This window comes from Petaurus breviceps, unplaced genomic scaffold (assembly GCF_028583685.1).
Source record: "Petaurus breviceps papuanus isolate PSGF00001 unplaced genomic scaffold, PetGlider_PUasm1.0 90897, whole genome shotgun sequence".
Lineage (NCBI taxonomy): Eukaryota > Metazoa > Chordata > Mammalia > Diprotodontia > Petauridae > Petaurus > Petaurus breviceps.
In genome coordinates this window covers 14,046,784-14,073,944 of record NW_027187374.1, presented here as the reverse complement: position 1 = coordinate 14,073,944, position 27,161 = coordinate 14,046,784, and positions in this window count along the sequence as shown.

The window sequence follows — 27,161 nt, the reverse complement described above, 5'->3', positions numbered from 1 at the left end:
TGTGTGTGTGTGTGTGTGTGTGTGTGTGTGTGTGTGTGTGTGTGTGTAGATTATTGAGTTTACTCAAAAGACTGGTTCTTGGTGGTAGGAGGACAATGATAGATCTCCACACTACCATTAGACCACACTACCATTAGGTCATATATTATATAGAGACAGAACAAAGAAGGCATAGTGCTAATGGGATACAGGCTCTAGGAAATTGAACTCTGATTGAATCTTTCCACTTGATGAGGCATTTGCCTAAGGCCATAAGCCTTTCTTTATAGCTAGGCCCAAATCTTTTTTACTCTTAACCTAGCCTAGTTCTTTATTATCCAGCTACTTCCCACTCTTGATCCTATCAAAATATCTCTTATCCTTAAACTAGCCTAGCCCTCCATTGTCATCTCCAGGTAGCCTTCAGCTATTTCCCACCTTTAATCTCATTATGGGAGTCTGACCTCAGTCCCCTCAAGATCCTCCTTAGACTCCTCCTCAAGACCTTCCCAAACCCTTCTTCTAGACCCCTCCCTCCAGGTCCCTCCCACAATCTTTCTGTATATAAAATGCATCTTGCCCCAAGAATTCAATCTAGCACAGACTCATTCTGTGTCAGATTATTCTGACTCGCCTATCAATACAAGCTTCACATAGATTTAGGCTGCTTAAGAGTATACCCATTAAGGTGAATCTTTAATACACTTTACTTTGGCTGAGAGAAGACTTGAGTCTAATTCATTTGGCAGGACCCAGTGTGTTGGTATTTTGGGGTCTCCAGCACCCCTAAACCGTAAACCTCAACAGTGTCAGGGATGGTCCAGGGTTATGTGCAAGTTTTTCTATGGGATAATTGGAGCTTTTTTTGAAGTTTACATTAAAGGTAGTTTACATTAACTGTGGGGTCACATTCTAATATTCTGATTCCCACCATACACAAGGATCTCAGTTGAGAGGGTGGGGAAAGGGGAAACCATGGAAGGTTTAAGGAAGGATGAAAAGGTTTGGAAGAGCCAGTGTGGAGAGTGAGATAATGAATTGGTAAGGGAAGCATAGTGTGATTGTCTAGCAGCAGGAGGGGCCCAGCTGAGATCATGTAACATAAATATGTAGTGGACTCAGTCAAAAGGGTTGTGTGATTTTTCTCCACCTTTATTCCACATTTATCTAATATAAACCCCTAGAGGCTTGCAGAGAAGCCAAGCTGCAAGTGAACATTATTTAAATCTAGCAAAGAGGAAGAAGGGAGAGAATCTTCCTAATGTTAGAAAGAGGAAGAATTTGATCAGAAGTAGCTGATGTAGTATCCTCAGCAGTTAGAGTAAACAGGAGAGCAGTGTTAGACTTTACAAGATTAGTGAATTCAAGATTCAGTTGTTGTTCCTAGGAATAAATCATGAGTAAGTAAGGGTGGCAAGCTATGAAAGCTGAGACATGTATAAGTAACCTTTCTTGGTGGGGCAAGAGTGAAAAGAAATCCTTTCCCTTTAGTAAGGGGGAAAAGAGCTGAAAGAAAACCACACCTCTCCCTCTGCTTTCCCTAGCACTCTGGCTGCTCAGACTGCCTTCTTTCCTCACGCCTTCTGCTGACTATATCTTGTGTGTAATGATACAGTCTCTTTATGCTTCTCATATATCTCTCTGTCGATTCTTGAGAGATTCTAGTGTTTTGTGATTTGTAGCTATATAGCACTACAGAGAGAATATTGGCATTGATAAGAATTTTCATTTGAGGGAGTAGCTTGGAAACATTAAACGTGCTGCACATTTTCCAAATGTAATTCAGTCCCTTTTTTCCTCCTGTTTGATTCTAGACCCAGGTCATTGTTCAATTGCAGTGTATTTTCAAAATAGATTTGTGTGTGTTGACTAACTCAGTGGCTTGCCATGGACCTGTATATCATAGACTGGACTAAAGCTTTCTTGATCTCTGTAGTTTTCCCTTTGTGAATTCTTAAATCACTCTCTTTATAGTTATTGTGGATTTAATTTAGAAGAGAATAAAACCTAAATTTTAGTGTATTTCCAATTAATTCCTTATTTTAAAAATTTTTTATGGATCTTTTATTTTCTTATCACTTTAATTACCCAATCCTTTTCCCAGAAAGCTATCCCTTCTTACAAAGAATCAAAAAGGGTGGGGGAAAATGTTCAGCAAAATAAGACCAACATTATATATATGTATGTATATATGTATGTGTGTGTATGTGTGTGTGTGTGTGTGTGTGTGTGTGTGTGTGTGTGTGTGTGTGTAATGCTTCACCTGATGGTCCCCTACCTCTGTAAAGAATGAAGGGGAGTACATTCTCTTCTTTTGAACCTAGCTTAGTAATTATAATTTCACAAAATTCAGCATTCAATGAATTTCCCCTTTGTGGATGCTCAGGTATTCCACAAATATTAGTGCTTTTCATGCTGTGTTGTATATACTTTCCCCCAGATTCAATGAAATTCAATTTTCCTTCTAAAAATAGAAATTCTTTAATAATGAAAACATATAGACTATTGCGAGTTTTCCTCATAAGGTTCTAAATCTTGCTTTGTATTCTCTGTGAAATATTTTATTCAGTGTCTCTAGCTTTTCTCATCAAAGTATATAACTGATTTTCAGTCAATCTATAAATTAATCAACAAGCTTTGATTAAGTTCCTATTATGTGGTAGGGACTAAGCAAGGGATACAAATATAAAGAATAAAACAGTCCCTACTCTCAAAGTGTTACATTCTAATGAGAGATAATAAGCATTTATGTAAGCATATGAAAACTATATGTGTCATATATGTATATAGGATAAATACAAATAAATGCAAGGTATTTAAATACGAGGTAGTATATTGGGAAGGCAGTAGCATTAGGGAAGATCAGGAAGGGCCTCTTCTAGAAGATAATGTTTGAGATAGGTCTTGAAGTAAGAAAGTGATTTGTATGAAGTGGAAGAAAGGAAGAAGCACATTCTAGACATGGTGGCACAGCTTGGGCAAAGGCACAGAGATAGGAAATGGAGTTTCATGTCGGTGGGACAGAGATAAAGCCAGTTTGACTGAATCATAAAGTAAGATGGGGGCATAGGGTATAATGAGTCTGGAAAGTTAGATTGTGGCCTATATACATAAACCAAGAATAGTTGTCTCATTCTTTTTTTTTTTAATATGATTTTCTGTATAATCAAATTTAAAACAAATCTATACAAAGTATGACTGGAACAACATTTTCTAACAAATATTGCAGTGGAGAATTTTTTTATAACATATGTCCAAAAAATGAAAAGAAATCATAGACAAGTTGAAAAGCTAATGCTTGAATCTGTGTCTTTTTGACTTAATTATCAAGATTACAAAGCAATTATTCATTTTTAAAAAGTTTTTGGTCTTTATTAATTTGTTTGTTTACTTTTAGTTTACAAGATTCAGTTCCACAATTCCTTGAGTTTCAAATTTTCTCTCCCTCCCTTCCCTCTCCCCCATGACACATACAATAAAGTACAGGATCTGCAAATACTTTCACATTAGACATTAGTCAGGTTATAAAGAAGGATTGTATAAGATGGAATGAACAATAGGAAAGAGGAAACAAAACCAAACAAGAAAAAGAAAAAGATCAGGTAGTTTGCTTCAATCTGGATTCAAACTCAGTTCTTTCTAGTTCTTTCTCTAGATGTAGACATCTCTCTTCATCATGAGTCTTTTGGGGTACAATTATTCATTTTTAAGTGGTCCAAAGTACAAACCAATCTAAGTACAGTGGTGCACAGATCATGTCAGTCCATTTTAAAGGCCAATTATAGCTGAGCCTGTCCAGCTTAAAAAATTGGTAAATAGGGCTGCATTTTAAAACAATACAAAAGATGCACAGTCTTGAGAATCGCTTCAAAACTAATGACAGAAAATACAATCTAAAGGATATTTAATCAAGCCCCTAACTTTAAAATAAAATTGGTGAACAATTTCACAGAAGGTTTTAAAGAACACAAGACAGTTATGCTAAATGTGTATTAATGCTTGTCTGATTCTGTGGACAAACTAACCTTGTATTTATTGATATTTATTCAGTATATACTTATAGGTGTACTTCTTTCTCCTGTTTAAAATATGTGCATTTTGCCATATGATTAGGACTCACTGAAACAGAACAAGCTCATGGAGGAGGTGGAATCTGCTGGTGCATCCTCACTGTGATTTCAAATAGGAAGAATCATGGACATAGAGTAAGTATCCTTACACATTTTTTGTACTCCTTCAGCATTTCTTCCCAGCCAAGAGAATCCATGTAATTCAAGACTCAACATCCAGACCCTCTTTACTAAGCAAGACAAGGAAAAAGCCTAACAGTGCTACTTGATGGAGTTTATATTTTTATCCTGGAGATGATAGGGGACCACTGGAGTGGATTGAGTAGGGGAGTGACGTGGGCAGAATTGTGCACAAGGAAAATCACTTTGGTGGTGGTGAATGGGATGGACATGCGTCAGAAGAGACTTGATCCAAGAAGATCAATTAAGAAGTTATCATCATTTGGTGGTCATGGCCTGAACTGTGACTGTGTGTCCAGAGAAGAGGAAGAGGATGTGAGAGATTTTATTAATCAAGTTACAGCTGATTGAATGTGTGAGGTAAGGGAGAGTTAGGAATTTACAATAACAAATTATAAACCTATGAAAATTAGTGGTATCTTTGACAGAAAAAGGAGTCTGTAAAAGGAGAGCATTTAAGGAGAATGATGATGAGTTCTCTTTTGTATATGTGGAGTTTGAGATGTCTTGGACACCCAATTTGAAAACTCTAATAGATAGTTGAGACTGGGGCTATAAATCACCAGCATAGAGATAAAAAGTGAGACCATATTTTGTAATGCAGTATCACTTTTCATGTAAATCTTTAACTGACAAAACAATCCTTCCATTAGTATTTTTGTTTTTTAATGTTTTTATTTATATCCTCTCTTTTTTACATTATCATAGGGATCCTTATTATCTTTTCTCCTTCCTATCGCAGAGTCATCCCATATTACAAAATGGTATCTTTTAAAGAGGAGAAGAATCAACACATTTGATCAATATGTTGAAAAAGTCTGAAAAAAAATTGTGCAATGGCCTGTGAACTTCCCACCTCCACAAAGGGGTGGATTTTTATATATCTTCATTTGAATCCTGCTTGAACTGTATAATTTTGTTAAATTCACTTTTGATTTGTGTGTGTGTGTGTGTGTGTGTGTGTGTGTGTGTGTGTGTACTGCTTTGTAGTTTTTCCCAGCAGTTGTTTATCAAATAAGGAGTTTTTCCCTGGGAAATTTGTTTTCTGCTTTGTTAAACACTGGGTTATTGAGATTCATTGTTTCTGATTTTCTCTTGTCTGGTATATTCTATTGATCTATTTTTTAACCAATACTAGATGTTTTTGATGACCACAGCTTTATATGCCTCTGCATTTGTAACTGAGACAGTAAACACTCTGAGGGATGTGTTGCCTTGCACAACAGTGGGGATTTTTGCCAAACCTGAGGAGCACTGGCTTTTCATAGACTAAATAGAGCCCTAAATGATCAGGAAACTCTTTCAACAGTTTGAACCCTAGTCGTTCAGATCAGTCAAGTCCAGCAGATGATCTTGTCATCCCTTTAAGGAGAAATTAGACCACACTAGATGAAATAAATACTGCTTATATCCCATCCTAGCCCTGGGTGGCAAGGTACAAACTTCCAGGAGATTTTCCCTTACTTAAATTGCCTTAAGACAATTACTTAGATAATTCCCCAACCTTAGGAAACAGATAATTCTGACACAGAGAGCATTGGAGGGAGAATTTAGTGGAAATAAAAGAGAAATAAAATAACAAACAATTTAAAAGATCTCTAAATAAATGCAGTCTGTGTAGTATGGATAATATCAAGGGTAATTCACGTTGGATCTCCAGATGCAAATTGGCAACAAAAATGAGGAATAACACCATGAGTGTCAGGGCTATGGCAATGACATGTCTGGCACAGTTACCATTCCCCATCACGTGTCAGTCATTTGTGACAAGGGGTTTTTTTGCTCGGAGAGATAGCTACGAGGTCATAAGTCTCTCGCATGTAACTTGTTCCAGGGTCTCAGTGTTACCCAGCCTAATCAAAAGAAACTGTCCTTCCCCTGGGATAGCCATCGGGGAGATAATAGCATCTTTGCACCTTTAGATGCCTTTACTAGGCACTGCTTCACCTCTCCCTTTCACCCAGGGACTCAGTTTAGATATCAAGTCAGCTAAGGAATCTTCAGCATTTCTTCCAGGAAAAATTCACATTCACTAGTTATGTATTTTTACCTGAGCTGTATGTTAGAAATCAAAGTCTCTGCCAACAATTCTACCCTCTTGGTACCCCAAATCCTTTCTGATAAAGAATTGTCTTTTGGAGGTAAATAGGACTGCTAAATTGCTCATTTTTAAAAAATTTTCTGAGTCATTTCCTTGGGGTCCATGGAGCCATCCTAGGGAACAGGAGCCTCGAGGCCTGAGAGATTCTGCTTGAGGGAAAAAATAAGGAAAGACTGGAAGAGGTCAACAAAGACTATGTCTAAAGCAGTACATAATTATTGGGAAGGTCTTCCTGGCATCCAGATCTAAGAATTTGCAATACCAGGAGGCCCTCTTTCTTTTTAGGGTAGTATCATTATGGACATGATTTTAGGGTAGTGGGACACCCAACCTTTATAATCAATGGCATAATAAAGAACTTATTGTTTCAAGTGTTTATTCTACCATTCAATAATTCCAGTCATTTGATGATACTATGGACAATGAAGAGACCAGAAAATATAATGGTGATAAGCCTCTCATTGGACTTTTTTCAGAGAAGCGGGTGCTCTGATCAGAAGCAAGAATGTGGGGTAAGGAAATATAAGGAAGGAAGGTACATTTTGATCATGAATATACTAATGAAGGACTTGATGAGAACTGAATTCTATATTTATTTCAATGGACAGTACTGAAATTTTCCCTGATGCTAATCTACCTAAAAGGATTCCTGAAAACTCACCAAATATAACAGTAACATTTTATAGAGGTTCTTATATTTATAAGGAACAAATATCTGGTAAATTCTTGGAGATACATAAATAGATTGGAGCCTTCCTACTTTACTCCCAGTGAAGTTCTATGGGCAAACTTCTTGTCCTTAGATAGGAAAATGTGACCAACAAAATAAAGATTTCCGGTTGTAAACTGTTCAAGAACACTAGGAGATAATGTCATAGTGATCTTCCAGAGTTGAGTGCTCTGATTTGTAGAAGGAGCACCATTGAACAGAAATAACTGTCTCTTCCCAAACTCACCACAACATGGCATCATCAGGCAAATGTCCAGTGCCCAATTTCTGCTGTTTTCATAAAAGTGACAGCCTTATTGTTCAATTCAACAGAACGATATGTCACTGATGGACCACTAACAATTGTATGTGGGGTTTACGGCACTGGTAAAATTTCTCTATTGATCCTGATACTAAAGTGGAGAGTTTTTGGTTGTGTAGACCTGTTCTCTGTTGGCCCTGGATCACTTGGTCATACACATTTCAAATGCCAAGTAATCTCTCAGGCCTCTCTCACAAATCAGTAATGTGGCTCACAACTCAGCTCACTGATAGATCTTGCAAGGACACCCCTCTTTTAGGGTTTCTCCTATTTACTAGATCAATGGTCACCAATTTTTAGTAGTGTGTGTCTCTATTCTACCCCAGACTCTCTATCGACCTTTAATCTCTCATCTCCAACTGTCTTTCAGACATCTTGAACTAGATATCTGGTAGATATCTTAAACTCAACATGTTCAAAATGAAATTCATTATCTTTCCCCTGAACCCTACCCACCTCCTACCTTCCTTATTTACTGTAAAGGGCTACACTATTCTCCCAGTCCCTCAAGCTTGCTATCTAGGAGTCATCCTGGATTCATAACTTTCTTTCACTCTCCACCCTGCACTCCTATATTGAATCTGTTGCCAAGGCCTGTTGATTTCACCTGTGCAGTATCTCTTGAATACATTCCCCTATCTCTTCTAAAATTACCTATGTTCTAGTGCAGGCTTTCATAACCTCATGCTTAGATTTTTGCAGTAGCCTAGTGCTATGTCTGTCTGCCTCAAGTCTCCCCCCTACAATCTGTCCTCCATCCAGCTACTAAAGTGATTTTCCTAGAGTACAAGTTCTATCGTGTCGTATCCCTACTTAGTAAATTCTAGTGGGCTTCCTGTTGCTTCTAGGATCAAATACAAAGTGCTGTTTGGCATTCAAAGTCCTTCATAACCTAACCTGCTCTTACTTTTCCAGTTTTCTTATACCTTACTCCATGATGTATGCTATTCGATACAGTGACACTGGCCTTCTAACTGTACTACAAAAAAGGTACTTACTTCATCTCTTGGCTCCAGACATTTTCTTTGGCTGTCTCCCATACCTGGAATCATCTCCCTCTTTCAATCTTATTACTCATTTTCCTGGCTTCCTTTAAATCCCAACTAAAATCCCATCTTTTACTGAAAGACTTCCCCCCCTCCCCAACCCCCTAATTCTAGGGCCTTTCCTCTGTTAACATTTCCTATTTATCCTGTATATACATTGCCTTGTGTACATTTGCATATTGTCTTCCGTATACTAGACTAAGTCCTTGAGAGTATGGATTTCCTTTTGCCTCTTTTTGTATCCTTAGCACTTAACACAGTATCTGTCACATAGCAAGCTATAATAAGGTTTATTGATTGAGGTAGGAGCAGTCAGGGAACCAGACAAAATGAAGTTTGTCAAACTCTAGGCTCTCATAGGTGAGACCCTTTGTGCTAATGGTGATAATGCCTGGTTCTTTGGTGAATGATGATGAATGGAGTGTTGTGTGTAAGGACCAGAGCACAGGCCAATTTGTCTGGATTGCAGAATTCAAGAGGGAGAATAATAACCAGTGAGGATGGAAAAATAGGATGAGACTAGGTTATGAAGGACTTTAAAAGCTAAACAAAGGAGTGAACATTTTATTTTAGAGGCAATAAGGTATAGATAATAATAGAGGCAACTAGCTGAATGTCAAATTTTCTATTCAACTCTGGTTTTTTCATCAAGAATGTTTGAAAGTCCTCTATTCCATTGAATTACTATATTTCCCCCAAAACATGATATTCAGTTTTTTCTGGGTAGGTCATTCTTGATTTTAATCTCAGCTCCTTTGACCTTCAGAATATCATATTCCAATCCCTTTGATCCCTCAGTGTAGAAGCTGCCAGATCCTGGGTTATCCTGATTGTGTTTCCACAGTATTCAAATTGTTTCTTCCTGGCTGCTTGTAATATGTTCTCCTTGATCTGGGAATTTTGGAACCTGGCTATAATATTCCTAGGAGTTTTCTTCTTGGGATCTTTTTCAGGAGGTGATGGGTGGATTATTTCAACCTCTATTTTGCCCTCTAGTTCTAAAACATCAGGGCAATTTTCCTTGAAAATTTCTTGAAGAATGATTTCTAGGTCATGGAGTTAGGAAGACTTGAATTCAAATCTCATTTCAGGTGCTTAGAGGCTGTGTAACCCTGGGTAAGTCCCTTACTATCTGTTTACTTCAGTTTCCCCATCTGTAAAATGGGGATAATAATAACACTTACCTGCCAGGGATTTTATGAGGACCAGATGAGATAATAAATGCAAAGTGATTAGCACAATGCCTGGTACAAAGTAAGCACTATGTAAACATTAGCTGTAATTATTAGTATTAGTCAGGAAGACCTGAATTCAAATCCAACTTCAGACAATAACTAATTGTGTGACACAACCACTCTCAATCTCATTTTCCTCAACTGTAAAAGTACTTGGTGTACTTTTGTACACCAAGTTTTGTTTGTGTAAAACCCTTTTTAATTTAATGTAATCAAAATTATACATTTTATGTCCTGTAATGCTCTCTATCTCTTGCTTGGTAATAAATTCTTCCCTTAATCATAGATCTTACAAGTAAACTATTCTATGCTCCCCTAATTTCTTATCACCCTTTATGTCTTAATGTAATCTACTCTGCTATCCATTTTCATTTTATGGATGAGTTAATCTCATTCACATTCATAGTTATGGTTACTAAATATATATTTCTCTCCATCCTGCTTTTACCCCATTCATTCATTCTCTCTGTCTCTGTCTCTCTCTCTGTCTCTGTCTGTCTGTCTGTCTCTCTCCTTTTACCCTCTCCCTCCTCAAAAGTATTTTTTCTTTTGACCACCATCTCCCTAATCTGCCTCCCCATCTATCAGCCATCCTTATTCTTTAATCTCTCTCCCTTCCTATTTTCCTGTAATGTAAGATAGATTTCTGTACCCCACTGGGTGTGTATGTTATTCCCTCTTTAAGACAATTCCAATGAGAGTACAGTCCAAGTATTTCCTGCTACTCCCCCCATCTTCCCCTGGACTATAAAAACTATTTCACACCTCTTTTATGTGAGATACTTTACCCGATTCTACCCCCACTTTTCTCCTCCCAGTGTATCCCTCTTTCTCATCCCTTAATTTTATGTTTTTAGATATCAACCCATCATAGTTAATTCATATTAATGCTTTCTGTACATTCTTTCTAATTGCTCTAATAATGAGAAAGTTCTTAGGAACGACAAGTATCATCTTCCCATGTAGGAATGTAAACAGTTCAGCTTTAATAAGTCCCTTATGATTTCTCTTTCTTGTTTACTTTTCATGCTTCTCGTGAGTCTTGTATTTGAAAGTCAGATTCTCTATTCAGCTCTGGTCTTTTCATGAGGAATGCTTGAAACTCTTCTATTTCATTAAAAAAGTGGTTCTTGGGTATAATCCTAGCTTCTTTTTCTTCTGGAATGTCATATTCCAAGCCCTCTGCTCCTTTAAAATGGAACCTGCTAAGTCTTGCATTATCCTAACTTTGGTTAAACAATATTTGAATTGTTTCTTTCTGACTGCTTGCAATATTTTCTCATTGACCTAGAAGCTCTGAAGGTTGGGTATAATATTCCAGGGAGTTTTTATGTTGGGATCTCTTTCTGGAGGTGATCAGTAGACTCTTTGTATGTCTATTTTACCTGCTGGTTCTAGGATAACAGGGCAATTTTCCTTGATAACATCTTGAAATATGATGTCTAGGCCCTTTTTTTGATACTGTTTTTTAGGAAGTCTAATGATTTTTTAATTCTCTCTCCTGGATCTATTTTCCAGTCAAGTTGTTTTTCCAATGAGATAATTGACATTTTCTTTGAATTTTTCATTTTTTAAATTTCACTCTGGGCAAGTCACTTAACCCTGTTTGAATCAGTTCCTTATCTATAAAATGAGGTGGAGAAGGAAATGGCAAGCCATTCCAGTGTCTTTCCCAAGAAAATACCAAAATGGGGTAACAGAATCAGACACAATTGGAAAAAAAAGCAAACAACAAACAATAACTTAAACCAGAGAAGGATTAAGCAAAGAAAGAGAATTGTAGAACAGCTTGGCCAAAAGCCTACTGCAACATACTAAAAATAATTATTTAAAATGATCAAGTTGATCATAACTAAGAATTCAAGGATGACTCAACATGAAAAAAAAATGTTAACATAATTAATAACATAAAAGCCCAAATACCTCATACAACATGATCAGTCAGTCATTCACAGGGCATTTATTAAGTACTTACTTTATGCTAAACTCTGAGGATATAAGGAAAGGCAAAAAAACAAACAAACAATCCCTGCTTTCAAGAGTCATACTGAGGGAGAAAGTACTAGAGTACCTTCTAGGAGTATCTAACTAGGTACCAATTAATAGTTACTAGGAAAATCTGGAAAAGCCTCTTGAAGAAGGTGAACTCTGAGGTGAGATATGAAGCAAGCCAGGAAACCCAGCAATTTATTCAGTTCTATATCTTTCATTTTGTTTATATTTTTATTAAAAGCATACAAAACTGAGAGGGTCATTAAAAACTACTGTTATTTTGTTATTGTCTATCTCCTTGAGTTCACTTAATTTTTCCCTTGTGAATTTATATGCTAAGGCATTCCCATTAAGTTGAATATTGATGTTGGTTTATTGCTCTATAGTTCCTTTAAGAATAATTTATTTTTCTTGTTTATCTGTATGTTGTGAATTTTTGTTTTTGCTTTCTCTGATAGCATGACTCCAACTCCAATGTTTTTTATTCATCTGACTCTTTGTAAATTGTGTGTCTGACTCATTTTTATTCTGCGGGTTATCTTTGTCCTTAAGATGTATTTATTGTAACCAACAATTTATACAATATTGCTTTCTTTCACTTAATTGTATTGTTTAATTTAATTCACATTAAAAAATATGAATTACATGTATTTTCCTTTTTCCTGTTTACCTTCTCATACTTCTCTTGCTTCTTGTGTTTGAAAGTCAAATTTTCTGTTCAGCTCTGGATTTTTCATCAAGAATGCTTAAAAATGCTCTATTTCATTGAATGACCATATGTTCCCCTGAAGAATTATACTCAGTTTTTCTGGGAAGGTGATTCTTGGTTTTATTCCTAGCTGCTTTGACCTCCAGAATATCATATTCCAAGACATTCGATCTTTTAATGTAGTAGCTACTGGGTCTTGTGTTATCCTGACTGTATTTCCACAATATTCAAATTGTTTCTTCCTGACTGCTTGCAGCATTTTTGTCTTGACCTGGGAACTCTGGAATTTGGCAGTCATATAAATAGGAGTTTTCTTTTTGGGATATTTTTAAGAGGTGATCAGCAAATTCTTTAAACTTCTATTTTGCCCTCTGGTTCCAGAATATCAGGGCAATTTTGCTTGAGAATTTCTTGAAACATGGTGTCTAGGCTCCTTTTTGGATCATGGCTTTCAGGTAGTCCAATAATTTTTAAATTATCTCTCCTGGATCTATTTTCTATGTCAGTGGTTTTTCCAATGAGATATTTCACATTGTCTTCTATTTTTTCATTTTAGATCTGTTTTATAGTATCTTAATTTCTCATAATGTCATTAGCTTTCATTTGTTCCAATCTAATTTTGAAGGAATTATTTTCTTCAGTGAGCTTTTGAAATTCCTTTTCCATCTGGGCAATTCAGCTTTTTAAGGCATTCTTCTCCTTGGCTTTTTGGAACTCTTTTGCCATTGGAGTTAGTCTATTTTTTTAAGGTTTTATTTTCTTAAGTATTTTTTTCAGGTTTCCTTTAGCAGGCTGTTGCCTTGCTTTTAATGATTTTCTTGCATCATTCTCATTTCTCTTCCCAATTTTTCCTCCACTTCTCTTACTTGATTTTCAAAATCCTTCTTGAGCTCCTCCATGGTCTGTAACCAATTCATATTTTCTTGGAAGCTTTTGATGCAGGAGTTCGCACTTTGTTTTCTTCCTCCTGTTCCATGCTTTGATCCTTTTTGTCCCCCCAAAAAGTAATCTATGGTCAGATTATGTTTCTTATGCTTCCTCATCTTGTCAGTCAATTACTTGGCTTTTGAGCTCTTTGCCATGGTAGAACTCTGCTTCCAGAATAGAGAGAGCTTTGTCCCAAATCGCTGGGGTTTTCACAGCTACCAGAGCTATTAAGAGGGTGCCCTCTCTACAGCCCCCACAAGCTCTGGCATACTGGCCACACACCCCAGGATCACCACCCAAGACCATGATCCATATCAAAACAGGCTAAAGCAATAGTGATTACCCTCTGAATGGTTGCTTGGTCTGCCTACAATCTGCAGGTCAGGAGCTCTGGAGGCAGCCACATGGCAGCAGCTGCTGTGCCTCTGCTACTTCTCACCCTGGGGTCAGTATCTGGACTGTGCTCTTCCATCCCCCTGTTCCCCACTGACCTTTTGCTTTCTCTTTGGCATTTATGGGTTGAGAAGTCTGAAAACAGCCACAGCTGCTGGTGATTCACTCTCCTGAAGTCTGCTCCAGCTGCCTGTGGTCGAGGCTGCCCTGGGGCCAGAACTGCACAGCTCATTCGGGACTGTGCACGGCTCCCAGATAGGTGCAATAGACCCTTCTTGTCAACCTGCCAGGCTGCCTTCAGCAGGACATCTGTTTCTCCCTGTCACTTTGTGGGTTCTGTAGCTCTAAAATTTGTTTAGACAAGTTTTTTTTACATGTATTGGAATTGATTGGAGCAGGAGCTCACACCAAGGTTGTGCTTCTACTCTGTCATCTTGGCTCCACCCCCATGTATTTTCCTCTGTCTCTAATTATTTTATGAAACAGGATTGTTTTCTAATTCTTTAAAGGCATTGTTTGATCTCTTCAGTTACTTTTGCTTAATCTAATTTAAGGCAATCTTATTCTGATGGGCTCTTTTCCTCTCACACTCAAGTTTCTGCCCCTTTCCATTTGTCATTGATTTTACTAAATAAACAGTTTTATTTAATTTAAGAAAATAAGTAAAATTCACCTTTTTTCTCCCTTCAACTTTATTTTGTTAGGGCTTTTCTTTTCATTTTCTACAACTTTTTCTAATAGAGGCTTTCTTTCCTTCTCTTCATCAAATCCCTTCTTTTCTATTGTCTATTGTAATCATTAATTCTTTTTTCTCTACTTTTATTTTATTTTTCAATGAAGCATTTATTTTCTCTCCTCACTTCCCTCTACCTATTAAAAAATGAAAGAATTCTATAAAAAAATACACAGTCATGTAAAACAAGTTCCCACATTGGACTAATAAAAATGCATGTTTCATTCTACACCTTAAGTGGAAGAACATGCACATAGATGGCGCCATAAGGCAGAAAATTACCTGAACTCTTCCAAACAACTATAAAATAATACTTCGGAATGAATCCTGGAATGACAGAACCAAACAGACAGAAGGGGTGAAAAAATTTTCCAGCCCAATATAACCTAGAAGATTGACAGAAAAGAGCTGTCTCCCCCTGTGTAAAGGGGGAGCACAGACCAGGGAAGGCAGTGTCTGAGAAAACCAGCAGGAGCCCCTGAGCCCCAGCCAAGGTCAGTGATTGAGGCACTGTGACCTTAGTACAACTTTAGGTAAGCAGCCAGAGTCCACACCCTTTGTGTCCCTGGCACAGCACCAGACCCCCTGCACATAGCACCAGGAAATCAGCCAGGTCCTCCTTTCCCACACAGTCCTGGTGCAGCACCAGGCCCAGCATGTGCCACAGCAAAGCAACAGGTAAGAGGCCAGGATCTTGCAGCCTAAGAACAGCATCAGACTCATTGTGGACCCCAACACAGCACCAAGTGAGTGGCCAGGTCTCCTGTATCCCCCATGAAGCACAAAGCAAGCAGCCAAGGTCCAAGACCCCCAACATAAGAAGCTTGAGATAGTACTCCTTCTACCCCAAGACCACAGATCAACTTTAAAAGTAACAAAATGTGCTAGAAAAATTGAGGGGAGAAAAAACAAAAAAAACAAATAGACAGTAGAAAGTTATTATGGTAACAATAAAGATCAAAACACAAATCCAGAAGAGGACAACAATGTGAGAACACCTACATGCAAACCTTAAAGAAAAAATGTGAAATGTTCTCAGGGCCAAAAAGAACTCCTGGAAGAGCTCAAAAATTACTTTAAAAATCAAGTAAGACAGGTAGAAGAAAAATTGGGGAAAGAAATAAGAACTATGCAAAAGAATTATGAAAAAAGTAAACAGCTTTATCAAGCTTTATTTATCAACAAAGCACAGAAAATGGAAAAAGATATACAAAAATGTATATTTTTGTAAGGAAAATAAGGGAAAAAAATCCTTAAAAAATAGAATTAACCAAGTGAAAAAGGAGGTAAATATCAAACTGAAGAAAATAACTTCATAAAAATTATAATTGCATGAGTGGAAACTGATGACTTCATGAGATATCAAGAATCAATCAGACAAAATCAAAAGAATGAATAGAAGAAAACATGAAATATCACATTGGATAAAACAACTGACCTAGTAAATAGATCCAGGAGAGATAATTTTAAAATTATTAGACTACCTGAAAGCCATGAAAAAAAAGGACCTGGATATCACAATCCAAGTATTTATAAAACAAACAAACAAAAACTGTCCTGATATCCTAGAACCAGAGCATGAAAAAGAATTTGAAAGAATCTACTTATCATCTCCTGAAAGAAATCCCAAAATGAAAACTCCCAGGAACATTATGGCCAAATTCCAGTGCTCACAGATGAAGGAGAAAATATTGCAAGCAGTTGAAAAGAAACAATTCAGGGAACAAAAGAGGGAGGGTGGGCAGAGCCAAGATGGTGGCATATAAGCAGGAAGACTCCCTGCGCTTCCCCTATAACTACCTCAAATACCTATAAAAAATGAATCTAGACAAACTTTAGGGCTACAGAATTCACAAAGTGACAGAGAGAAACAAATTTCCCACTGAAGCCAGCCCAGAAGGCCAGCAGGAAGGGGCCAGCAAAGTGCACTGGGAGCAGAGCCCAGCCCTACCTGAGTCCGAGGTTTTAGCCTCAGGGTACCCTGACCAGCTGTGGCTAGAGGGGACGTCAGGAGAGTGGAACACCAGCAGATGTGACAGTTTCCAGAATTATGAACCAAATACAAGATGCCAAAGACAAAGTGAGAGGTCAGTGGACCTTGGTAAAAGGGAGTCCAGGAGTGTAGTACAGTTTCTGCTCCTGGGACAAGAAGTGGCCTAGGCATGGCAGCCACTGCCACATGGCTGCTTTAGAGCTCCTGGCCTGCAGATTGTAGGGGGATGAAACGATCATTCTGAGGGGTAATTGCTCTTGTTCTAACCTGCTTGGATCTGGATCCCTGTCCTGGGTGGAGGTCCTGGGGTGTGTGACCAGTGTGGCAGAGCCAGTGGAGGCTTCTGAGAGGGCACCCAACTGCTCCAGCAGTTGAGAAAACCCAAGTGATTTGGGACAAAACTCTCCACTCTGAAAGCAGAGTTCTACTGTGGCAAAAAGCTCAAAAGTCAAGTAATTGAATGGCAATATGAGCAAGCAAAGGAAGCAAAGCAAGCACAGTGGTCCAACTTTGGATTCCTTTTTTGGGGACAAAAAGGATAAAGGCTTGGAGCAGGAGGAATATAACCAAATCAAAACTCCTGTAACAAAAGCTTCCAAGAAAAATATAAAGTGTTACAGGCCATCGAGGAGCTTAAGAAGGATTTTGAAAACCAAATAAGAGAAGTGGAGGAAAAATTGGGAAGAGATATGAGAATGATGCAAGAAAATAATGAAGAGACTCAACAACCTGACTGAAGAAAATAACACCTTAAAAAATAGATTAACTCAAATGGCAAAAGAGGCTCAAAAAGCCAACGAGGAGAAAAATTCTTTAAAGAGTCAAATTTGCTAGATGGAAGAAGAATCTCAAAAGCTCATTGAAGAGAATCATTCCTTCAGAATTAGATTGGAGCAAATGGAAGCTAGTGACTTTATGAGAAATCAAGATGCTACTAAACAGATCCAAACAAATAAAAAATAGAAGACAATGTGAAATATCTCATGGGAAAAACCACTGACCTGGAAAATAGATCCAGGAGAGATAATTTAAAAATTATTAGACTACCGGAAAGCCATGATCAAAGTAAGAACCTAGAAATCATCCTCCAGGAAGTTCTCAAAGAAAACTGCCCTGATATTTTAGAATCACAGGGCAAAATAGAGGTTGAAAGAATCCACCAATCACCTCCTAAAAAAGATCCCCAAAAGAAAACTCCTAGGAATATTATAGCCAGGTTCTGGAGTTCCCAGATCAAGGAGAGCATATTACAAGCAGCCAGGAAAAAGCAATTTGAATATTGTGGAAATACAATCAGGATAACCCAGAATCTGGCAGCTTCTACACTGAGGGATTGAAGGGCTTGGAATATGATATTCCAGAGGTCAAAGCAGCTGGGATTAAAACTAAGAGTCACCTACCCAGCAACAATGAGTATCATGTTTCAGGGGAAAATATGGTCATTCAGTGGAATAGAGGACTTTCAAGCATTCTTGCTGAAAAAATCAAAGTTGAATAGAAAATTTGACATTCAGATACAAGAAGCAAGAGAAGCATGAGAAGGTAAACAGGGAAAAGAAATCATAAGGAACTTATCAAAGTTGAATTATTAACATTCCTACATGGAAAAACAATAATTGTAACCTATGAAAGCTTTCTCAGTAGTTGAAGGTAATCAATCAGTCTCTCTATCTATCTATCTATGTCTATATATGAGGGTATATGGGTATATGAATACATATGTGAATGTGTGTATATATGTTTACAGGTATACATAGATAGAGGGCACAGGCAATTTAAGAGGAAAGGGATGATACTTAAAAGGTGAAATTAAGAGATGAGAGAGGAATATAATGAGAGGAGATGGGGAGAGACAGAATGGGGTAAACTATCTCATATAGAAGAGGCAAGGGGAAATGGTTACAATGGAGGGGAAGAATAGGAAGGCAAAAGGGAATGGGTCAACCTCATGCCCATTGAATTTGGCTTGAGGAGGGAATGAAATACACACTAAATATGGTATCTCACCCTCCAGGAGAGTAGGAGGGAAGGGGATGAGAAGGGGGATGATGGAAGGGAGAGCAGGTTGGGGGGGAGAGAAGTTGGAAGCACCCACTTTTGAAAAGGGACAGGATCAAAGTAGAGAATAGATGAAGTGGGATGTGGGATAGGAGGGAGGTACAATATATCTACTATGTTATTGTTTTTCATTAGCCTACATGTACAACCTACACTGAACTGCTTATCTTCCTAGTAAGAGTAGGTGACAAGGGAGGAAGGGAATGAATCTGGAATTCAAAGTTTTTAAATCAAATGTTTAAATATATATATATATATATATATATATATATATATTTATACACACACACACACACACACACACACATATATATATATATATATATATACATACTATTATTAATACTATTCTACATATAATTGGGTAATAAGATATACAGGCACTGGGGCATAGAGATCCCTTGGAAAATTCAAAAAGGGTATGGGAGAAAATATGGGAGAGAGCAGATTGGAGGAGGGGATATCCTGTGGGACTGCTATTTGGGGAAGTGGGTAGGGGAAAAACGGGGAGAAAATTTGTAACTCAAAATCTGGTAGAAATGAATGATGTAAATCAGAAATTAATAAAGCATTCGAAAGAAAAGAAAAAGAGTCAAATTTGCCAGATGGAAAAAGAATCTCAAAAGCTCACTGAAGAGAATCATTCCTTCACAATTAGATTGGAGCAAATGGAAGCTAGTGACTTTATGAGAAATCAAGATACCTTTAAACAGATCCAAACAAATGAAAAAATAGAAGGCAATGTGAAATATCTCATTGGGAAAACCACTGAACTGGAAAATACATCTAGGAGAGATAATTTTAAAGTTATTGGACTACCTGAAAGCTATGATCAAAAAAAGAACCTAGGAATCATTCTTAAAGAAATTCTCAAGGAAAATTGCCCTGATGTTTTAGAACCAGGGGGCAAAATGGAGGTTGAAATAATCCACCCATCACCTCCTGAAAAAGATCCCAAAAAGAAAACTCCTAGGAATATTATAACCAGTTCCAGGGTTCCCAGATCAAGGAGAGCATATTACAAGCAGCCAGGAAAAAGCAATTTGAATATTGTGGAAATACAATCAGGATAACACAAGATATTGCAGCTTTTACATTGAGGGATTGAAGGGCTTGGAATATGATATTCCGGAGGTCAAAGGAGCTGGGATTAAAACCAAGTATCACCTACCCAGAAAAACTGAATATCATGTTTCGGGGGGAAATTTGGTCATTCAGTGGAATAGAGGACTTTTAAACATTCTTGATGAAAAAACCAGAGTTGAATAGAAAATTTGACATTCAGATACAAGAATCAAGAGAAACATGAGAAGGTAAAAAGGGAAAAGAAATTATAAGGAACTTAAAAAGGTGAACTACTTACATTTCTAGAGGGAAAAAATGATAATTTTAACTTAGAAACTTTTCTCAGTATGAGAGTAGTTGAAGGGAATATAAATCATATATATATATATATATATATATATATATATATATATATATATGTGTGTGTGTGTGTGTGTGTGTATGTGTATACATACATGCATGTCTATATAGGAGGTTATATGGGCATGTGAATACATATGTGAGTGTGTGTATATATGTGTACTGGTATACATAGACAGAGGGCACAGGACCAATTGCATAGGAATGTATGATACTTAAAAGTTGAAATTGAGAAGTGAGAGAGAAATATAATGAGAGGAGATATGGAGAGACAGAATGGGATAAATTATCTCATATAGAAGAGGCAAAGGAAGACTGTTACAATGGAGGGGAAGAACAGGAAGGCAAAAGGGAATGAGTCAACCTTACTCCCATTGAATTTGGCTTGAGGAGGGAATGACATACACACTAAATAGGGTATCTCACCCTACAAGAAAGTAGAGGGAAAGGGGATGAGAAGGGGGATGATGCAGGGGAGGATAGGTTGGGGGGGGGAGGGAAGTTGGAAGCACACACTTTTGAAAAGGGACAGGGTCAAATTAGAGAATAGAACAAGTGGGGGTTGGGATAGGATCTAAGGAAATGTAGTCAGTCTTTCACAATTTATCCACTATTGAAAGGTTTTGCATAGCTACACATGTACAACCTATATTGAATTGCTTATCTTACCAGTAAGGGTGAGTGAAGAGGAAGGAAGGGAAACAATCTGCAATTCAAAGTTTTAAAATCAAATGTTTAAATATATATGTTATTATTTTTTTTTCATGCAACTGGGAAATAAGATATACATGCATTGGGGCTTAGAGATTCATCTTATCCTACTGGAAAGTTGGAGGGGGGACACGGGAGGATATAGGAGAGAATAGATTGGGGGAGGGGGTATTCAGTGGGATTGCTGTTTTGGAGTGGTGGGTAGGGAAAGATGGGGAGAAAATTTGTAATTCAAAATCTTGTGAAAATGAATGATGTAAAGTAAAATTAAACATAAAATTTAATTAAAAAAAAAGAGAAACCATTCAAATATCATGGAACCACAGTCAGGATAACACAAGATTTAGCAGTTTAGATATTAAATGTTTGGAGGGCTTGGAATATGATATCCCAAAGGCCCAAGAACTAAGTCTACAACCAAGAATCACCTACCCAGAAAAACTAAGTATAATCCTTCAGGGGGGGAAAAATGGATGCTCAATGAAATTGAGGGCTTACGAGCATTTCTGATGAAAAGACTAGGACTGAGTAGAAAAATTTTACTTTCAAATATAAGACTCAAGAGAAGCATAAAAAGGTAAACAGGAAAGACAAATCATAAGGGATCCAATAAGGTTAAACTGTTTACATTCCTACATGGAAAAATCATACTTGCAACTCCTAAAACTTTCTCATTATTAGGGCATTTAGAAGGAATATACATAGAGAACACAGGTGTTAGTTGAATAAGATGCAATAATTGTTTAAAAAAATAAATTAAGGGGGTGAGGAACAAGAATACATTGGGAGAAAGGGAAAGGAAGAGCTAGAATGGAGTAAATTATCTGATGTAAAAGAGGGATGAAAAAAGATTTTACAGTAGAGGGGAAGATGGGGGAAGCAGATGGGTGCGAGTGAATCTTAGTCTCATTGGAACTGGCTCATAGAGGGAATAATATACATACTCAGTTGGGTGCACAAATCTATGTTACCATACAGGAAAGTAGGAGGGAAAGGAGATAAGAGAAAGGAGGACAGATTGGGGGAGGAAAAAATAAAAAGCAAAACACTCTTAAGAATGTCAGGGTGAAAGAAAGCAGCATAAATATGGGGAAATTGGGATGGAGGGAAATACACAGTAATCATTATTGTGGAAAAATTTATAGTAAGTTTCTTTGATAAAGACATTTCTCAAATATATAGAAAATGAAGTCAAATTTTTAGAAATAAGAGCCATTTCTCAACTGATAAATGTTCAAAGGATATGAATAGGCAGTCTTCAGATGAAGCAATAAAACTACTAAAAGTCATATGAAAAAATGCTCTAAATCACTATTGATTAGAGAAATGCAAGCTAAAACAACTCTGGGGAACCACTCCACACCTTTCAGATTAGCTAATATGACAGAAAAGGAAAATGATAAATGTTGGAGGAGATGTGGGAAAATTAAGACACTACTGCACTGTTGGTGAAGTTGGATCTTGATTCAAAGATTCTGGAGAACAATTTGGAAGTATGTACCAAGGGATAAAAATCATGCATACCTTTTAACTAAGCAATACCACTACTAGGTGTGTATACCAAAGGAATAAAAAAGGAAAAGGACCTATGTGCATAAAAATATTTATATTTATATAATAATTACTGTAGCTCTTTCAGTGGTGGCAAAGAATTAGAAATTGAGGGAATGTCCATCAATTGGGGAATGGCTGAGCAAGTTTTTTAGTATGATTGTGATGGAACATAACTATGCTATAGGAAATGGCAAGCAGGATTCTCTCAGAAAATCCTGGAAAGACTTATATGAACTAATGCAAAGTGAAATGAGCAGAACTATACAATAACAGTGATATTGTATGAAGATCAGCTGTAAATAATTTAGTTGTTCTCAGCAATACAATGACAATTCTGTAGGATTTATGATGAAAGGTTTTGTTCATCTTAGAAAAAAAAACCTAGTGGAGTCTGAATGCAAATTTAAAGCAGACCTTTATTTTTTTTAATCTCTGCTGTCTTTCAGAAATGTGCTTTTTTTTTTTTTTTTTTTTTTTTTTTGCTTTTTGGAGAGGGGAAGGCAGGGCAATTGGTGTTAAGTGACTTGCCCAAGGTCACACGGCTAGCAATTGTTAAGTGTCTGAGGCTGGATTTGAACTCAGGTCCTCCTGACTCCAGGGCTGGTACTCTATTCACTGTGCTGCCTGGCCGTCCCTGTGGAAATGTGTTTTGCTTGATTACACATGTATAACTTATGTCAAATTGTTTGCTTTCTCTATAAAATGGGGAGGAGAGGGAAGTAGAGAAGAAATTTGGAACTCAAAATTTGAAAAAAAAAGTGTTAAAATAATTTTTATAATGCAATTGTGGGGGAAATAGCACTAAATTGAGAAAAAATAATTGTATCAATGTTAGAGCAGTTAGAGTATACATGGATAGAGGTTGCGGGTATAAATTGGCTTTGATGGGATGATCTCCAAATTTAAAAAATTAAGGGGTGAAAAAGAGAATTACACTGGAAACAAAAGGAAGAGAGAATTAGAATGTGTTAATTATCTCACATGAAGAGGCACAAAAGACTCATTACAGTGGAAGGGAAAATGTGGGACTGGGGCAGTGGGCATCACTTAAACCTTACTCTCATTGGAACTGGCTTAAAAAGGGAATAACATACACAATCAGGCATAGAAAAATCTATCTTTCCCTATAGGGAAGTAGAGAGGGTTAACAAATGGGGGGGGGGGTGTCAGCATGGGGGCAGGGTAAGGGGTTGCAGTACTAACGGAAGGGATAGTAGATTGTGGGAGGTGATTGTCAGAAACAAAATACTGGTGAGGAGGGACAGGGTGAAAGGAGAGAGAGAAGGATAAACAGGAGGAAAAATAGGATGGAGGGAAATACATAGTAATCATAACTGAATATGAATGTGATGCACTCACCCATAAAATGGAAGCAGATAGCAGAGTGGATTAAAAAACAATAAAGAAACACACTTGAAGCAGAGAAACACACACAAAGTCTGGACTGGAGCAGAATTCATTATGGCTCAGATGAAGTTAAAAAGAAAAAAGCAGAGGTAGCAATCATGATCTCAAGTAAAGCAAAAGTAAAATTAGAGTTAATTAAAAGAGATAAGGAAGGAAACTACATCTTGCTAAAAGGTACCATAGATGATGAAGTAATTTCAATACTAAACATATATATGCACCAAGGGGTATAGTATCCAAATTCTTAAAGGAAAAGTTTAAAAAGTTACTGGAGGAAATAGTAAAACTATACTAGGGGGATCTCATCTTTCCCCTCTCAGATCTAGATAAATCTAACAACAGAATAAACAAGAAAGTTAAAGAGATGAATAGAATTTTAGAAAAGTTAGGTATGATAGATTTCAGGAGAAAATTGAATGGAGACAGAATAGAATACTTTTTCTCAGCTGTACATACTCCTCCACAAAAATTGAAAAACCTTAGATCAAATGTAGAAAGACAGAAATATTAAATGCATCCCTTTCAAATCATAATGCAATAAAATTATATTCAATAAAGGGCAGTGGAAAGATGAATTGAAAATTGGAAACTAATCCTAAAGAATGAGTGTAAAAAAGGACATATCAATAGAAACAATTTCATTAAAGAGAATGACAAAAATAAGACAACATAACAAAATTTATGGGACACAGCCAAAGAGTACTCAGGGGAAAATTTATATCTCTGAACTCTTTCATCAATACACTAGAGAAAGAGTAGATCAGTGAATTGGAAGTGCAACTGAAAAAACTAGAAGAAGAACAAAATTAAAATCCCCAGTTAAAAACAAAATTGGAAATCCTGAAAAACAAAGATGAGATTAATAACATTAAAAATAAGAAAACTATTGATCTAATAAACAAAACTAGGAGCTGGTTTTATGAAAAAAAAAACCAATAAGCTAGATTAACAAATGGTTCGTTTGATTTTTAAAAAGAAAGAGGAAAACCAAATTACCACTATTACAAATGAAAAGGATGAATTCAACACCAACAAAGAGGAAATTAAAGCAATTATTACAAACTATTTTGCCCAATTATATGCTAATGAATATGAAAATTTATGCAAAATTTGTATTTACAAAATTTGCCCAGATTAACAGAAGAAGGAGTAGGATACTTAAGTGACTCTGTCTTAGAAAAAGAAATTGAACAAGGCATTAATGAATTCCCTAAGAAGAAATTCCCAGGGACAGATGGGTTAACAAGTGAATTCTGCCAAACATCCAGCTAATTAATTCCAATACTTAGTAAACTATTTGGAAAAATAGGTGCAGAAGGAGTCTTACCAAATTCATTTTATGACACAAATATGGTGCTGATACCTAAAGCAGACAATCTGAAACAGAGAAAGAAAACTATGGAGCAACTTCTCTAATGAATATTGATGCAAAAAATTTTTTTTGAAAAATATTAGCAAGGAGATTACAGCAATATATCATCAAAAGGATGATACAGTATGACTAGGTGGAATTTATACCAAGAATGCAGGACTGGTTTAATATTAGGAGAACTATCAGCACAATTGATCATATCAATAACAAAATGAACAGAAATCATATGACTATCTCAATAGATGGGAAAAAAGCTTTTAATAAAATACAGCACCCATCTGTAGAGAACTTTGGGGTTCCCAGGCCCTGGTAGAGGAATGTTCCTCTCCCCTGTACAATTATCTGCAAGGTTACAAGGGCAGATAAACAGGAGGGCGTGTAATCTTTTTTGTTTATGCCTCCAGATATGGTCCTATGATATTGCCCTAATAAATAACTAACCTTAAGAAAGGGGAAATAGTAAACAAAAAGGGAGGGTCCTTGTACATTGTCTGCATTCTTTTGGGCCATGTAGCCCTTCTGCTGGGGGGCATATAAACTCTATGAGCCCCTTGTATCTTTGGCTCTATATGAAATGGTCCTGTAATAAACAGACCATTGATTACAGCCCCATCTCCTTATTCTCACCCCTCACTAGCCCACCAACTGTGCTGGCCACAGTAAGTGGCACCCACAATGCGGGGCATCAGGACTGTTATTGAGTCTCTAGCGATGGATTCCCAGGATTTGCCAGCAGGAAGCGGGCCCGCATTAAATCCAAGGGACAAAGGATTTCTTTCAAGGTAAGGGGAAGGCTCTAGAAGAGCATTTGTTGGCGCGCTCAATGTTCATTTTTCATAATCAGAGCTCACAGAGACGTAGTATAGGAGGAAGCTTAGTGAAGGGCTTAAAAGATGAAGGAAAAGATCTGAGAATATTATAACTTATAGTGTGTAAGAAAGGGTTTCACTTAAGAAACAGATTCTGAAAAAAAATTTTTTAAATAGTCTATCAGGTAGCCTATCTTTTTTGTTTATGCCTCCAGATATGGTCCTATGCCCTAATAAATAACTAACTTTAAGCAAGGGTAAATAGTAAACAAGATTAAGGGAGGGTCCTTGTACATTATCTGCATTCTTTTGGGTCACATAGACCTTCTGCTGGGGGGGGGAGGGTTATAAACTCTGTGAGCCCCTTGTATCTTTGGCTCTGTATGAAATGGTCCTGTAATAAACAGACTATTGATTACACCCCTGTCTCCTTATTCTCACTGCTTGCTAGCCCACCAACTGCACTGGCCCGCAGTACCCATCCCCATTAAAAACACTAGACAAGGGGTGGCTTGGTGGTGCAGTGAATAGATCACCAGCCATGGAGTCAGGAGGACCTAAGTTCAAATCTGGCCTCAGACACTTAACACTTACTAACTGTAATTTTGGGCATGTCACTTGACCCCAATTGTCCTGCCTTCCCCCCTCCCAAAAGCAAAAAAAAAAAAAAAACCCAAAAAACTAGACGGCATAGGAATAAATGGAACTTTACTTAAAATGATAAGTAATATTATTCTAAAAGCATCATCAACCATAATCTGCAATGTGGATAAGCTAGAAACTTTCCCAATAAGATCAGTGGTGAAGAAAGGATATGTATTATCACCACCATTATTCAATATTGTACTAGGAATGTTAGCTCTAGCAATAAGAGAATAAAAAGAAATTAGGGGCGGCTAGGTGGCACAGTGCCACCAGAGCACTGACCCTGGAGTCAGGAGGACCTGAGTTCAAATCCAGCGTCAGACACTTAACACTTACTAGCTGTGTGACCTTGGCCAAGTCACTTAACCCCAATTGCCCTCCAAAAAGCAAAAAAAAGAAAAAGAAATTGAAGGAATTAGAATAGGCAATGAGGAAACAAAACTTTGTTTTTGCAGATCATATGATGGTCTCCCTCGAGAATACCAAAGAATCAAATAAAAAACTAGTTGAAATAATTAGCAACTTTAGCAAAGTTGCAGGATATAAAATAAATCCACATAAATCACTAGTATTTCTATATATTATCAACAAATCTAAGCAAGAAGAGATAGAAAGAAAAATTCCATTAAAATAACTTAAGACTATATAAAATATGTGGGAGTCTACCTGCAAGATAAACCCAGGAACTATATCAACACAATTACAAAACACTTCACACAAATAAAGTCATATCTAAACAATTAGAAAAATAACAATTGTTCATGGGTAGACAGCTAATATAATAAAAATAA